The sequence below is a fragment of the Macrobrachium rosenbergii genome, chromosome 51, assembly GCF_040412425.1.
Source record: "Macrobrachium rosenbergii isolate ZJJX-2024 chromosome 51, ASM4041242v1, whole genome shotgun sequence".
Lineage (NCBI taxonomy): Eukaryota > Metazoa > Arthropoda > Malacostraca > Decapoda > Palaemonidae > Macrobrachium > Macrobrachium rosenbergii.
The window spans coordinates 38,059,883-38,077,015 of record NC_089791.1 but is presented as its reverse complement, the minus strand read 5'-3'; the positions used below and the strand labels follow the sequence as shown (position 1 = coordinate 38,077,015).

Sequence of the window (17,133 nt, the reverse complement as noted above, 5' to 3'; positions counted from 1 at the left end):
GAGAGAGAGAGAGAGAGAGAGAGAGAGAGAGAGAGAGAGAGAGGCCAGTGTCCTTCCTTTTTATGAAAGGTGTTACTAGTGAAAGTAGGCTTCACAGTCCATTTCTTAAATAACTGAACCAACCTCCAGTTCTAATTTAACCTTATTCATTAATATTATATGAGAATAGATATATCTCTTAAACAGGCAATATTTAGACCATACTCTGCTACGCATTTTTGCTTCTTAACTGTTTTTATGTGAATTACCGCAGCAGCTAGTCTATGTAGCTCCACCTCCTTATCAGCCAGCGGAGTTTCCCTCGCTGCCATATGATGTTGCCACGACGAAGGCTAGGCGAGAACTGTGGACGATGACCTCGTCAGTCGTCACCTCGAGTTGACTGTCCGACTGACAGTTCTACTCCTTATGTGTGGACGCTCATCCGTCGAATAGTCGCGAGTGAACTGACAGGTAACCTGATCCTGAATACCCGGCCTTTGAGACTCAATGGATGAATGTTGAGAGTACTGCCTGTTAAACTTGTTTACCCTACAGAAATGGAATGAAGAACCCTTCTTTTAATTGTTATAACAAGCTCAAAACCTAGAATCCTTTTTACCGGCCGTGGAAGTAAACATTTTATTGTTCGGTTGAGATAATATCTAATCCTGCTAGGTCCGTTTGACCTGTCTACACAAGGGCGGGAAAAATCTGCTATTTATTAATGGGGATACCACTCTTCACAAGTGTTAGTGAGGGGGCCTGAGGTATTTAGCGAGCAAATTCATCACTTGTGCAAATATAACACTTTGAAACGGAAGGGTGATACCTTTGGGAATTAGCCACTGGAAGGTAGAGATAGTGGAGAGTAAGAGCACGTACAGTATATAATAATGCTCGCTCGGTTTACGTGTTTTTAAGTTACTAACACACGAGATGTGCTGTAAGTTTAATGAAGCAATTGGATTTCATATCCCTATTGTTTGTTTCATAGTGTAGCTGCTCCATTTCATTTCCTCCTCATTTCCATGCCTATGTGGCATTCCTAAACAGCACTAATACGCATTATATATCACTGAAAAATTTCTTCGTATTTCAAGATACTAGAATTTGTTTTTGTTCTATGTAAAATTGGTGAAATATCTTCAACTTGAAATTCTATTTGTAATGAGAGTCTAAGTAAAATATTCCATATACTAAGGACAGATGAGCTGATAATAATTTTATTAACCTTACAGAGAATGGAGTACTCCGATTAATTAGAAAAAAGGTCAGTAAATATCATAAACTGAGGCAAGGATTAAATGTAATATTAATTGCTAGTAGTTAAGATCATACATTTATGCACCTCTCAAGGTAAAGGAAAAATGTGTACTAGTACGCTATTATTATTATTATTATTATTATTATTATTATTATTATTATTATTATTATTATTATTATTATTAAAATGAATGGCCGTCTGGACACCACTGAGGTGATATTGCAGTCTCTCAGTCTCTCGAATGAGTTTATCTGTAGCAGCAGGTAAATTATATAACAGCTGTCCTAAGCTCATTTATTCCCTAGCGTATCGGTAATTCTCTCAACCGTTCACTACTACTACCACTACTACTACTACTATTACTACTACTACTACTACTACTACTACTACTAATAATAATAATAATAATAATAATAATAATAATAATAATAATAATAATAATAACAAATTATTATTATTATTATTATTATTATTATTATTATTATTATTATTATTATTATTATTATTATTATTAATGAAAAACGGAGACGGAAAACTTTCATTAACATTTACCTCATGGACAAAACAGAACGTGAAGGAGAGAGGAAAGAGGTTCCTTAGATGGCAGACCTCATCTCCATTCCGGGAATATTCCCAAGTACTCTGAAAAGAATTTTTTTAACTTCATTAAAATTCAGGCGTATTAAGACTCCGGGAGCTGAGCAATTTAATCAAGATAAACAAAATCTATCTGGGAATTCTAATGAGCTGGTTAGTCTCTCACTGACCCCAGCATCCTCTTTTTTCTGAGGTGGGAATGGAATACAGAATTTAGCCCAAAGGCCCAGGGCTGGGACCTATGAGGTCATTCGGCGTTGGAAACAGAGCTACAGGAGCAGGAAGGTTTGAAAATGTAACAGAAGGCCTCTGATTGCACTGAAAAAATGTTAAGAGAGGTTGAATAGAATGATGGAAGAATGAGAACGTGAATGGAGGTACAGTAAAGGAATGAAAGGGTTGCAGCTAGGGACCGAAGAGACATATGAGGACCTTAATGTGCCTACAATTGCACCGCGTGGTGCACTGCATGTCTACCTACAGGGTTTCTGAGGGTAGGATGCTACCTCAGGCTAAGAGGAAATGGGTTTTAGGCTTGGAATTTTTGGCATTTCTTCATTCTCTCATGATACTTCGAAGTCTGGATTTGACCTTAATAAGAAAGCTATTTCCCATTTCTCCTGATACCACGAACATAGAAATGAAGAAGGAATCCAACATTCACTTGTAGAGAAACGGATTATTTTAAACAGTGCAATGGCTTTTATTTCTTTTTTATATTTTTAGTTTAATATTGCACGGAAAATTCTTGTTTTCATATTTTCCTGTTGATAAAGAATGATGAGCACTTATGATAGCTCTTTGTTTAAACGTTTGTATCGTGATGGAAAAATGTTTGGGAATTTAAAACTTCTTAGCAACTTTTGCTGACTATTTTATGATTTTTACCAACAGTAAATGAGCACCGTTTATACTGAAGTGTCATTATTGAGTCTCTATCTCTCTCTCTCTCTCTCTCTCTCTCTCTCTCTCTCTCCTGATTCGCTGTAAGAATTACATACCCCATTTTCCACTACATTCCGGATTAACGGCAAAACATGTGAATGCGAATTACTTAAAACCAGAATCATTGCACCCTATAGAGCCACCTAAGAGTACAATAGATGAAAAAATGCTCAATATATTTCTATCCGAACTATATAATATAATTATATGCTTATTTTGAATAATAATCTATAATAATAAAATCAGAGTGGGTCTTGTTTGTCCTCCCCCAGGTGACGGGAGGGGAGACATAACAGCCACCCACCCCTTGCAAACCAGTTTGTCCGGGCGGGGTAGGTAGGGGAACTTGAGGGCAGGGAGACATCCACCCTCCTCCTGCAAACCTGTTTGTCCACTCCAGGTGGGAGCGATGTAGTTAGGGGATCGGGAGGTTTAGGGGGAACAGCAGCGGCTGGTTCAAGCGTACGTAGCGCGCGACAACAAGCTCGCAATAATAATAATAATAATAATAATAATAATGGTTACATCAGCAGAGTTTATTATACTATACTGTATAATTTCTCTATTTGTCTAAGAATTCTTTTTTCTTTAGGGGAAAGGCCACGTAATAGTTTTCCTATATTCATTTCATGGAGGATGGGGTAAAGAAGAAATAGAGAGCGTTTCCTTATAAACACGCACTTATGCATTCAAACCGAAATTAATACAATATGGCCGTAAACCTTTCACTGCAGTTCTACGAAACGGAGGTCAGAGAAGCACTAACTCCTAAAGCAGTCTCTGATTGTATTCAAGTGGAGGAGGCAGGCGTGAAGGCGTTTTAGACCCTGAGAGAAGAGCTCTCTGGCGATCTTCATTGACTGGCTGGTGCCTCTCTCACGCGAGCCAGGTAACCAGAGCCATTACATTGACTCTGCAGGTAACTGATTACGAAAGGCCATTGCCCTATCCCGTGATCTCGATGACGTCTGTCAGGGACAAGGTCGACTCGGGACCATGTACAGGTCTGGTTCTTGAGGACGGATCGTAGGGGTGTCTTAGCTCGTCATGTCATGCTCGTGCAATGTTTCTGATGAACTAAGGCGAGACGTTATTTTATACATTTCTTTTGCATACGTAGTTATGTATTGATATTAGTAAAATGAAATGTATCTCTACACTAAATGTCATTAAATGAAGATAGGGGAATTATTACGCAACCTTTTCCCTTCAGAAAAAGGAATTAGAAAAGTAAAGAACTCTTGTTATAAATTAAGCTTTGCTGATGCAGCAATAACTGTTAATGAAATACTTTCATGAAAGGACCTCCTTCATAAATAATAATAATAATAATAATAATAATAATAATAATAATAATAATAATAATAATAATAATATAATAATAATAATGTTCTCTCCTTAATAAGGCGAAATAAAATCTATCCTCTTATTCCCAGAAAAATGACCAACATCACAAATGCTGCAATGCCAAAAAAAAAAAAAAAAAATCTTATTTTCTTTCACAATTAGATGTATTTTTTCTATCTCTGGTACATTGATATAATTCACTGTGAACACACCCGAATGTACTGGAGGACGACGGATCGGAAATCATTACCCTGTAAGCCTCTTTTTATCGTTTCTGTTTTGAAGTACTTTAATAACTAAAATAATTGTTGAAATGTAAACGCTGCAAACAAATGAAACGTTGTTAATGTTTGGCCATGAATATTAGGAAGTATAAATAATGAATATAAATCTCAGCTAAAGGAAAATAAGCAAACAAATTCACTTTTTATCCAGAACTCGGAAACAGTCGAAATATTTTCAGACCAAGTAATTTTTTGCTAAATGATAATACGTGAACACGCGTATAGATTGCAAATGAAAACCTTCTCTTCAGACACAAATAACGGCAGTAAACACGAACTGTAATCTTGTTATAATCCAGATAATTATGACAGCAAATGCAAAACGTTATTTGAATTATAACCAAATAACGATGGCAAGTCTACAAAATCAAGTTGAAGATGTAATTTTAGCTAGACTTTAAAAAACGATAACAATTACAGAACTCGTGTCTGCTTAGACACTAACAACGATAACACATAATAACGAAAGCACAGTAATAGAAACCTAGATTGGCCTCCACCACTAACCCCCCACCCCAATAAAAAAACAAAATTATTCGGGAATATTGCTATTCGCATTCTTGTTCAGCATCTTGGACTTTCCCGTCCAGTGAAAAGGCTATCGGGCCCATCGGTGCAGAGGCAGCCCCCCCAAAAGAAGATTCCATCCCGAACAGGTTTTACATTTTTCGCCATCTTTTCAGGGCGTTCGGGCCGGGGGCGCGCCACCTTAAAAGCGTTTTGGGCAAAACTCAGCGTTACGAGGAAGGTCGAATCGACGGATTTCGAAATCAGTTTCGCTCCTAAGTTCATATTCTTGTTTTGCGCTTTTCTTCAGAGCAGTCGTTATGTTCTTGTAAAAACATACATCTAATCTTCAGTTTATAAAGACATGTATCTAATTTATAAAAACATGTATCTAATCTTCAGTTTGTGAAAACATATATCTAATCTTCAGTATATAAAGACATGTATCTAATCTTCAGTTTATAAAAACATGCATCTAATCTTCAGCTTATGAAAACATGTGTCTAATCTTCAATTTACAAAAACATGCATCTAATCTTCAGTTTATAAAAACATGTATCTAATCTTCAGTTTATAAAAACACGTAACTAATCTTCAGTTTATAAAAACACGTATCTAATCTTCAGTTTACGAAAACATTTATCTAATCTTCAGTTTATAAAAACACGTATCTAATACTCATTTTATAAAAACATGTATCTAATCTTCAGTTTATAAAAACATGTATCTAATCTTCAGTTTATAAAAACATGTATCCAATCTTGTTTACAAAAACATGTCTCTAATCTTTAGTTTATAAAAACATCCATCTAATCTTCCGTTTATAAAAACATGTATCCACTCTTGTTTACAAAAACCTGTCTTTAATCTTTAGTTTATAAAAACATGTATCTAATCTTCAGTTTATAAAAACATATATCTAATCTTCAGTTTATATAAACATGTATCCAATCTTGTTTACAAAAACATGTATCCAATCTTGTTTACAAAAACATGTCTCTAATCTTTAGTTTATAAAAACATGTATCTAATCTTCAGTTTACGAAAACATGTAAATAATCTTCAGTTTATAAAAACACGTATCTAATCTTCAGTTTACAAAAACATGTAGCTAATCTTCAGTTTATAAAAACATGTATCTAATCTTTAGTTTAGAAAAACATGCATCTAATCCCCAGTTCATAAAAACATGTATCAAATCTTCATTTTATAAAAAAAAATGTATCTAATCTTCAGTTTATTTTTTCGAGTGTGCTTTCATTTTTCGTTAACGTGAATGTATTAGTATAACAGTTAATTAATAGAAGAACTTAGCGATATATTAATCCTTGTAATACAGAGGAAACTAAAAATATGACAAATACCCATTTGTTTTACATCAATATTGTCGACCTTTTTCTACTTTGCATTACGGTAAAAATTATTTGAAACAAGTATGCCAGCATAAATAGAGTGGCATCTCACTTCTTATCTCTTTTTATGGTAATGCCTTTACTTCTAAAAATTACTTATTAATATGTGCATTATTATAGCTAAATAGTTAAGCAATATCTGTTAAATATTTAGTAGCAAACAGAAAATTTGTATATGAAAACAGTGAACAAAATTTTCATTCATCGGCACAAGAAAGATGCTCGCGAATACAGTTGAGATCCTGTTGACTATGGTATTATCTTTTTTCATGCTACGTTTAGATTATTTACACGGTTTACTTTTATTTTGTAAATTTAATGGCTCAAACCGACAAACTTTAAAATGTGAAAAAAACTGAGATTTTTTTACGCCTTTAATCATAAGGCAACCTGTAGTGATTTTCACGGAATGTTCGCGTTCTCTTATATGATCACTGACATGAGTTATCAAACACGCCGACTATTTTTAACATACGTAGTTAAAAAGTTGTATATGTGAAAGCTCAGTAAAACAGAAAATAATGTCATCAACATGAGAATGATTTATTTTATTTCTATTTTTGACAGCAAAAATCCCAGCAGCCCGAGCAGAATTTTTTTTTATTTATAAAATCCAGGCGTTGTCTGTTTTAAATAAGAATCGTCATCACAGTCATTTTCTTCTCTCTTCACATTATTATTATTCACAACACACAAACAAGTATATATATTATATATATATATATATATATATATATATATATATATATATATATATATATATATATGTATATATATGTGTGTGTGTTGTGTGTATGTATATATACATACATATATATATATATATATATATATATATATATAAAGTATATATATATATATATATATATATATATATATATATATATATATATATATATATATGGAGAGAGAGAGAGAGTATATTGGAATATTATGTCCAATTATATGTGTAAAGGATATATTGTTTCAATATACGCCTCATGCTCCTCTAATTACTATAGACTATTCACCTTCCGGCAAAGTAAGATAGAAAATGAAGTTCCATTTTTTTCGCAAACCTTTTCAACTATACACTGAATTATTCTTGCCCACTCTGCAAAAATTTCAGCTCCGTACCTTAATTCCTTTTCCGGCGGTATGCGTTTAACTAAACTTCCGAAACAAACTCTATCCGGTTTGGGCGCCTCGAAAGTGGGTCGATGGGAGTGTCAAGCGCAAGAAAATTGCTTTAAAACTTTCCTGTGGTATGTATTCGAGTCCATGACCAGACTAGCTGAAGTTCTAAACACATACAAATATGTATATTATTGAGTAAAATATCAAACGCAAAACAATGGAAAATAAGAGAATTGACTCTATTGATTGCTAAAAGATGTGAAGATTAAAATAAGAGATGTTTAGAACAAGAATTTGCTTCTTTTCCCTATATTTTCAAAGGGAAAAAATTATAGCTAGTTATTTACAAAACGTACAGCGGTGAACCATTCATATATCCAAAGCCATTCTTCTTAAGCTTTTTACGGTAACACACACACACACACACACACACACACACACACACACATATTATATATATATATATATATATATATATATATATATATATATATATATATATATATATATATATATATATATATATATATATATATATATTGAGCTTCAGGCTAAAACAATTTTTATGTTAATTCTGTACATTTTGATTAAAGTTTCAATACTCAGCTTTTAGTTAGTTTTTATTGAATTTTATATGTAATAAGTGTGCAATATACCAATATAGATAATCATATCTTTATACACATGTACTATACAGTAAGTAAAACTATGAAACGTATTGCATACCGTTTATCTCTGCGTGAATATTGAGGTTCCTCCTTTCCCGTACCTTATTCACTCCATCTATCCACTCCTTTGCACCGTTTATCTCTTCGTGAATATTGAGGTTCCTCCTTTCCAGTACCTTATTCACTCCATCCATCCACTCCCTTGTACCGATGATCTCTTCGTGAATGTTGAGGTTCCTCCTTTCCAGTACCTTATTCACTCCATCTATCCACTCCTTTGTACCGTTTATCTCTTCGTGAATATTGAGGTTCCTCCTTTCCAGTACCTTATTCACTCCATTTATCCACTCCTTTGTACCGTTGATCTCTTCGTGAATATTGAGGTTCCTCCTTTCCCGTGCCTTATTCACTCCATCTATCCACTCCTTTGTACCGTTTATCTCTTCGTGAATATTGAGGTTCCTCCTTTCCAGTACCTTATTCACTCCATCTATCCACTCCTTTGTACCGTTGATCTCTTCGTGAATATTGAGGTTCCTCCTTTCCAGTACCTTATTCACTCCATTTATCCACTCCTTTGTACCGTTGATCTCTTCGTGAATATTGAGGTTCCTCCTTTCCCGTGCCTTATTCACTCCATCTATCCACCTTTGTACTGTTTATCTCTTCGTGAATATTGAGGTTCCTCCTTTCCAGTACCTTATCACTCCATCTATCCACTCCTTTGTACCGTTGATCTCTTCGTGAATATTGAGGTTCCTCCTTTCCAGTACCTTATTCACTCCATTTATCCACTCCTTTGTACCGTTGATCTTTCGTGAATATTGAGGTTCCTCCTTCCTCTTCGTGCCTTATCCACTCCATCTATCCACTCCTTTGTACCGTTTATCTCTTCGTGAATATTGAGGTTCCTCCTTTCCAGTACCTTATTCACTTCATTTATCCACTCCTTTGTACCGTTGATCTCTTCGTGAATATTGAGGTTCCTCCTTTCCCGTGCCTTATTCACTCCATCTATCCACTCCTTTGTACTGTTTATCTTTCGTGAATATTGAGGTTCCTCCTTTCCAGTACCTTATTCACCTATCTATCCACTCCTTTGTACTGTTGATCTCTTTCGTGAATATTGAGGTTCCTCCTTCCAGTACCTTTTTATTCACTTCATTTATCCATTCCTTTGTACCGTTGATCTTTCGTGAATATTGAGGTTCCTCCTTTCCCCGTGCCTTATTCACTCCATCTATCCACTCCTTGTACCGTTTTATCTCTTCGTGAATATTGAGGTCCTCCTCCTTTCCAGCACCTTTATCACTCCATCTATCCACTCCTTTGTACTTGCTTGATCTCTTCGTGGAATATTGAGGTTCCTCCTTTCCAGTACCTTATTCACTCCATTTATCCACTCCTTTGTACCGTTGATCTCTTCGTGAATATTGAGGTTCTTCCTTTCCTGTGCCTTTTTTCACTCCATCTATCCACTCCTTTGTACTGTTTATCTCGTGAATATTGAGGTTCCTCCTTTCCAGTACCTATTCACTTCATTTATCCACTCCTTTGTACTGTTTATCTCTTCAGAATATTGAGGTTCCTCCTTTCCTGTGCCTTATCTTTCACTCCATCTATCCACTCCTTTGTACCAGTTTATCCTTTCGTGAATATTGAGGTTCCTCCTTTCCAGCACCTTATCACTCCATCTATCCACTTTGTACTGTTGATCTCTTCGTGAATATTGAGGTTCCTCCTTTCCAGTACCTTATTCACTCCATTTATCCACTTTGTACCGTTGATCTTTCGTGAATATTGAGTGTTCCTCCTTCCTGTGCTCATTCACTCCATCTATCCACCTTTGTACCGTTTATCTCTTCGTGAATATTGAGGTTCCCCTTTCCAGTCCTTATTCACTTCATTTATCCACTCCTTTGTACTGCTTGATCTTTCGTGAATATTGAGGTTCCTCCTTTCCGTGCCTTATTCAATCATCTATCCATCCTTTGTACTGTTTATCTCTTCGTGAATATTGGAGGTCCTCCTTTCCAGCACCCATTCACTCCATCTATCCACCCTTTGCAACCGCTGATCCTTCGTGAATATTGAGGTTCCTCCTTTCCAGTACCTTATTCACTCCATTTATCCACTCCTTTGTACCGTTGATCTCTTCGTGAATATTGAGGTTCCTCCTTTCCCGTGCCTTATTCACTCCATCTATCCACTCCTTTGTACCGTTTATCTCTTCGTGAATATTGAGGTTCCTCCTTTCCAGTACCTTATCACTCCATCTATCCACTCCTTTGTACCGTTGATCTCTTCGTGAATATTGAGGTTCCTCCTTTCCCGTGCCTTATTCACTCCATCTATCCACTCGTTTCTGGGTCTTCTTTCCTCCTTCCCAGAACTTCCGAATTATACACGATCAATTTTGATTTTGTTTTTTTTTAGAAGATCGAACTATCTCAGAATACAATGTCACGATCCTGCCTTTTATGTATATTGGCTCTCACCAGTCCTGTTGTACCCCCTCATTCCTCTCCTTTTAATTCCTATTGTACCTGAAATTCTAAGTACACAATTCGTCTCTAAACCTTTCGCCTTCGTTATTTCATCCACACTTTATTTTGATAGGAACAGGTTCGTTCAGCATTACCCATACACATTCTAATCTTGGGTTCCATAGACTTTTGTATTTTCTTCCCAGTCATTTGCACGCATCCTGTCATATTTCTTGTGTCACCTACTTTGTACTTACCTCTTCTCTCATCTTCCCATCATCCGAAATCTTTACTCCCCGTACATACAAGAACTTACTGCTTCCATTCTGTGACCTCTTAGTACAGTAAGATTTACTGACCCGTCTGCCTAGTTCCCAATCTTACCCTCGTAACCGTACTCTTGTTCACTTTTACACGGAAATTTTCTCTTGTTATAGACACTTTGAAACTTACACTAGTATCTGCAGCTAATTTTCACTATCACCAGTCAGTACTGGATCGTCTGAGAACATCAGCCATTCCCTTCTCTCTTATCCCACAACCTTGAACATACAAACATTGTTCTCTCTCTGACTTCTCTCATCATTCCATCCGTAACGATATTAAGAAGCTAACGAGGCATAACATACACCTCTCACATCCCAATTTTTACGAAAATTAATGCTTGCTTCACTTCAGTCATAAAAAGATAAAATCTTTTAGTCAGTCAGTAGTTTACTCTCTACACTATACATCCTTAGCAAACTCCACAATGTCTCTCCATCGGTTATATCAAAAGCTTTCTCTAGGGTAACACAAGCTACGTGCAGCTGTTTCCTTTACCCTCAAAATTCTCACGTAACTGTTTCGTAACAACCCTTCAGGGTTCTGCCTTAATTTCTTGATTAAAATCATACCATGCACCTTCCCTGGAATACTAAGCAAGAGTGTGACCTACATGTTGTACTGCATCCTCTCTCAACTTTAACCATACTCTAAGGGACAACCCTCTGAAACCCATGCAATCCTTCAGGACCTTTCCCTCCTTTAGGCATACCTTACACACTCTGGGCAGCCATTCCATCACACATTCACCACCGTATCGCAACACCTCACTTGTAATCCTATCAATTCTTGGTGCCTTTCCATTTTCAGCCTCTTATTGGCCACTTTGCGTTGTCACCTATAACTTATAGAAACGTTCTCAATTTTTCCTGTTGGAGGTGGGTTGATATAGACTTTAAGTACGAACAAGTAAAAAATGCGCCTAAGCTTCTTCGGCGCAATCGGGTTTTCTGTACAGCTGCTGCAGCGTATAATCAAGGTATAATGCTGTATGAGCCGCGGCCCATGAAACTTTAACCACGGCCCAGTGGTGGCTTGTCCTATATCGTTGCCAGAAACACGATTAGGACAAACTTTAACCTTAAATAAGATAAAAACTACCGAGGCTAAAGGGTTGCATTTTTATTATGTTTGATGATTGGAGGGTGGATGATCAACATACCAATTTGCAGCCCTCTAGCCTCACTAGTTTTTAAGATCTGGGGGCGGACAGAAAAAAGTGCGTACAGAAAAACGCGTGGACGGCAGACAAAGATTTACAGAAAACTAAAACCTGAATTCAACAGGCATGTGTACGACAGAGTCGGTATCTAATTAAACCTCTCTTGATAGCCGGACGGCTAGCGTCACTGAGATTCGACGTTCACCAGCCATTTGGTGGTTCGAGCCCCCCTGGTGACGGATCACTTACCACTTAGAAATTTCCCGTCTGTGTATGTTATCCTGAGGTTGAATAAATTTGATATTTTGTAGCTTGATGTTTATGAACACAGAAAATGTCAGGGTGAATGTGACTGAAATATTATATATATATATATATATATATATATATATATATATATATATATATATATATATATATATATATATATATATATATATATATATATATATATATATATATGTATGTATATATATATATATATATATATATATATATATATATATATGTGTGTGTGTGTGTGTGTATGTGTGTGATCAGGAGAGTACTTTCAGAAGGCTTGGTCATTAAGAAAGAATGGAGAACGACAGGCTGTTGAGACAAGTGTATAATTTGGAAATATTGAGAGGGAAGCGAAAAGACTCTGAAAGATTCTGGATAGACTGCACCAAATGTCAATGACTCAACGATTTTTTAAAATGTTAATGTGGCCGTGACCGTTTTTTTTTTTTTTTTTTTGTATTTTGCCTGAACTAGTGCATGATATCGCATGGATTTGCATTGTTAGCAGCAAGTGTAACGAATTTAACGGACGATCTCTCTCTCTCTCTCTCTCTCTCTCTCTCTTCTCTCTCTCTCTCTTCTTCTCTCTCTCTTTTTAAATCACAGCCTTTTATCCCAAATACTGAAAATCTTGTGATCCCAATTCTTAATTCCTTTGAACGAGCTAATAATAAAAAAAAACAGAGCTCATTAGAACTTCAGCCGAAGAAGTTCAAATTCTTGTTACTTATATAATGCAAAGGATAGCTTGGAACAATAAAAAGTAGTGAACGGAAATTTTACTTTTGAGAGCAATCATTACATTTTCCCATAATAATAATAATAATAATAATAATAATAATAATAATAATAATAATAATAATAATAATAATAATAATAATAATAATAAGGAAACCGATTATGAATACAGACAGGCATTTAATGTGCTTTTTCTTTTATAGACTTCACTTTCTTTATAGAATCTTTTCGAAACTATCTTTACCTAGATCATTTCTTCACATTCTCAGCGCAATCGCCTTTTTTTTTTTTTTTTTTTTTTTATCTCCCTAACAAAAGGTTACTGATGCCTAAGGCGACTGTACGAAAGTGATATTTCTTGTCCAGACTGAAGGTTTCGTAAATCATTCTTGCTACTGTAAGTCAGTAATATTTTTTTCTTATTTAAGTCTCCCCTTTTGCCTGTAAGTCAATAAATGTATTTTAAATCTTTAGTCATTATTTTTATATTATTTTATAAAAGAGATGAATAAATTAATGAAACTACGCTAAATTTTAAATTCATCAGTAAATCACCCATCATCTCTCAATGCAAAATCACAAATAAGCAATGTTACAAAAAGCATTGGCATTTGAGAGAGAGAGAGAGAGAGAGAGAGAGAGAGAGAGAGAGAGAGAGAGAGAGACGGGGTACATTTCATTATGCAAAAGTTGATGCGATGGCTGGCCTAATGCCTTCACATCATCTAGGCCTGAAGAAAGCACCTGAAAGGAGTAGGCAAAGTGGAATATATTAACATCTCTCCTAGGGCTAGCCCTAAGGATTAGATTGATTTTACGTGGCTAAAAACCAATTGGTTACCTAGCAACGGGACCTACAGCTTATTGTGGAATCCAAACCACATTATAGCGAGAAATGAATTTGTATCACCAGAAATAGATTCTTCTAAATCTTCACTGGCCGGTCGGAGAATCGAACGCGGGCCCAGCAGAGTGCTAGCTTAGAACGGTACCCACCAGTCCAATGAGGAACTGGGGCAAAAGGGAAAAAGGATTGATACTGATGGAATGGAAAGACTCCAAATCTTGGGAGAAGAGTGAAAGAGGATGTGGGATGTGAAGTCCTGTCAAACGTGACAAGAAGCTTAGATGGAGAATACTCAGCGAGATTGACAGAAAAACCCGTGACTTCACTTGCCGTCACAAACAAGGAACAACTACGAACGCAGTTGTGAATCTGGATGTCACTGGAAAGGAGAAAAATCGTGTAAGTTAGAGATCAAGGAAATGGAAAAGTGAACTGAGAATCCCTCAGATTCTCCTGACAGCCGAATATATCTCGTGAATGAAGAGACAAAACTTTGAAGAAAATGATCATAAGTCGACAAAACCAGCAGTAACCGAAAACCATACGTCCAGCGAATATTGCTCGGTTTTTAACACTCTTTATCATGATACGTCTAAAAGTTAACGATATGAAGACGTATTGATTCATCGTCTGGTCTCTGACGAACAAAATTATATAGGTGAAGCAGCCCTAGAACTTTATCAAATATAAAAATAGATGATAAAAGCAAACAAACGATTGAAAGACCAGTTATCTTATCAACCGAATCTCGAGGTGAAACAGCACAAAGAAACACCCATTTCCATTAAGGCAAATCGCATACGCAAAATAATTCTTCCGGTTCCCTTACATTCCCTGCATTTAAAAGAAGAAGAATAAAAAGGGTAAAGGAGGAAGAAGGCTTAGTTGCCGAGCAAAACATTCATAGGAAACTAATAGAACAAGCCTCTGGAGCTCGTATGCATGAAAGAGATGCTATCAGCGTCCAGCTCTTAGATTTCTCCGGCAACTTTGGCCACCGAGTTCCAACAAATACCCGGGAAAATTTTCGTGATCTCTTCGATCAAGGTATGCTTTGACCAAATTCAACATTTTCCATCCTACGTATACAGCGAGGTTGTTTATTCAAAATCATATCTCTTACGATAAGTGACGTGTTTCTCTCTCTCTCTCTCTCTCTCTCTCTCTCTCTCCTCTTTAAACCAACTTCTTTGCTTCTGAATTTTTTTATCGTTTCTATTTTGGGGATTAACGTTTCTGCGATGCTATCGACATCACTTGCTTTGCAACAGCTATCTCTCTCTCTCTCTCTAACTCTCTCTCTCTCTCTCTCTCGCTCTGCAAATCCATCTCTATATCTTAATATAGCCGTTTCACATTTATAAAATTTCTTTCGCCAGCTGGACAAGCAACATCGTTAGTATCTGCACGTAACATTAACTTTATTTGTAATGTTTCATATGGTGATAAAACAAATAGTTAACTGCCATAATACAGCCCCTTTAATTTTCGAAATTTATAGCACTATCTATTTCTTTTTCTTCGGGTCATTCTTATGAAATATGATTTATTACCTCAGTAATACCAAAAGCTGAAAATGTAAAGTTCAACTGGTATTTTGAATAAGGTGCATTTATATGGTACAGTTTTTCATTAATATTACATTTCCCCTTTTTTACCCATGTAATTTTATATAATGCTTCCATATAAGGCAAAGCTGTTAAACCATCATGTGAAGGGTTTTCACAAACTTCAGCTCGGATTTTGTTTTTTTATTAGATTACCTAAAGGTGTAAGTATTTTATCCTAAAGTCTGTATCTAATCTTCTGTTGACACATTTCACTATTACGCACGAAAGCTCTCTTAAATACTTTGGACATCTTATTTTATCTTATATCAATCGAGTAATTTTCACAGGCGTCTCGAATCTTGTGAGAACGCTCACTAATTTGGGAAGCGCATTACAAAATTTAGTCATAAAAACACAATAAGTTTCTGAAAGACACTGTCTGTATTTGGATGAGACTCATGAATACGTGGCTAAACATAGCTGGAACGTTTTATGAACACCTGGTTATCAGTAAGGTGAGAATCTGACCTTTCCTTCTTGTCGCAAATATGATGGGGGTCAACGACCAGACTCGAATCGACCCAGCAAGTAAACTTCACGCCCCTGGGAATTACTGTCAGAAGTTGTGATGCTTCGTGGTTCTTTCACCGGGAGCTAATTGCAGCTTCAGAGAAAACTGTGAATGTCAAAGATTTTTTCCTCACTGCATTTTGCATTCTTATTGACAGGTAGAATTAAAGATATGAATTCTTTTGCGGGAATCTTTATAAGTTATATATGCAATGGTGTCAGAAAAACGGTGTCAGTTTTTTTTTTCTCGTCATACTGAAACAAATGCATTACCTTTCAACGTACGTACTTTAATAAAAAATGCACCGAAGTTTCTTCGGCGCAATCGGGTTTTCTGTACATTGCATAATCAAGGCCACCGAAAATAGATCTATCTTTCGGTGGTCTCGATATAATGCCGCATGAGCCGCGGCCCATGAAACTGTAACCACGGCCCAGTGGTGGCATGGTCTATATCATTGCCAGACGCACGATTATGGCTAACTTTAGCCTTAAATCAAATAAAAACTACTGAGGCTATAGGGCTGCAATTTGGTACGTTTGATGACTGGAGGATGGATGATCAACACACCGATTTGCAGCCCTCTAGCCTCAGTAGCTTTTAAGATCTGAGGGCGGACAGAAAAAGTGCAGACGGACAGACAAAGCCGGCATAATGGTATCCTTTTCAGAAAACTAAAAAGTGTTAAATCATTTCTAGATTGCATTGCCTTTACTTTGATTATGTTATTTTTTAAGTATAAATAATACGCACCCAGGAAATATTACTTCCGCATCAATCTAATTATTAATATAGTTTTGCAAGTCCAGTTTCATTCCTTCACAAAAAAATCTAGCAAACAGAAGTTCCAGAAATTACTGATTTTTGTACTGTGCATATATTTTTCATCCTGTTAATAAGCAATGGTGCTTTGATCATAATATATTACATTATTCTGGATGCTTTTAATGTAATAATTTTATTTTCTGGAAAAGGTTACCCTAATTACGATCCAACTGAATTAATACGAGCCACATTTTTCGTATTGTCTTTTATTAGTTAGATGAGTGTT

At 35.9% G+C, this 17,133-nt stretch overlaps 1 long non-coding RNA gene across 2 annotated transcripts in view; it reads right to left on the bottom strand.

The window, feature by feature from the left end:
- Positions 1–17,133, bottom strand: part of LOC136833327 (uncharacterized) — a 326,360-nt gene that overhangs the window by 241,106 nt on the left and 68,121 nt on the right. For both annotated transcript variants that reach the window (XR_010851431.1, XR_010851430.1), the window contains exon 6: positions 1,799–1,888. This is a non-coding gene — a long non-coding RNA (uncharacterized lncRNA). The remainder of the gene's footprint in view (positions 1–1,798; positions 1,889–17,133) is intronic.